Source organism: Nematolebias whitei, chromosome 23 (genome assembly GCF_014905685.2).
Source record: "Nematolebias whitei isolate Nwh7 chromosome 23, NemWhi1, whole genome shotgun sequence".
Classification (NCBI taxonomy): Eukaryota; Metazoa; Chordata; class Actinopteri; order Cyprinodontiformes; family Rivulidae; genus Nematolebias; species Nematolebias whitei.
In genome coordinates this window covers 484,199-484,745 of record NC_056520.1, presented here as the reverse complement: position 1 = coordinate 484,745, position 547 = coordinate 484,199, and positions in this window count along the sequence as shown.

The following is a 547-nucleotide window of genomic DNA, read 5'->3' as shown; positions in this document are numbered from 1 at the left end:
CCCTGACGACCCCTGACGGCCCTGACGACCCCTGACGACCCCTGACGACCCCTGATGACCCCTGACGACCCCTGACGACCCCAGACGACCCCTGACGACCCCTGACGACCCCTGACGCAGGGAGCAGCCGAAAGAAGAAGGAAACTTTATTTATTTTATTATTATTTATTTATTATTATTATTAAAACTCCATCCGTCATCTTTACCCGCTTCTTCCTTTTCGGGTCGCGCGGACCAGATGATTCAGAGTTCCTGCAGCGTGGACCAGACCTTCACACTGACTCAGAAGCTTTGCCATGGCTGAAACTGCTGCCATGTCTTCTTTAAAGACGATTAAACAGAGACCACCGATGCCGATCTTAGTTTACGTTCAGGAGATGTGAACCAGGCCCTTCAGACACTCGGAGAGCAGAGCAGGGAAACAGGAGAGGAAAGACGAGACGCCGCCTCAGGTGAGGAAAACTGGTGCCCATGTCCAGCTGTCATTGTGTGAGAGGTGGGGGACACCTGGACAGGTCTCCAGTCCATCACAGGGACACCTGGACAG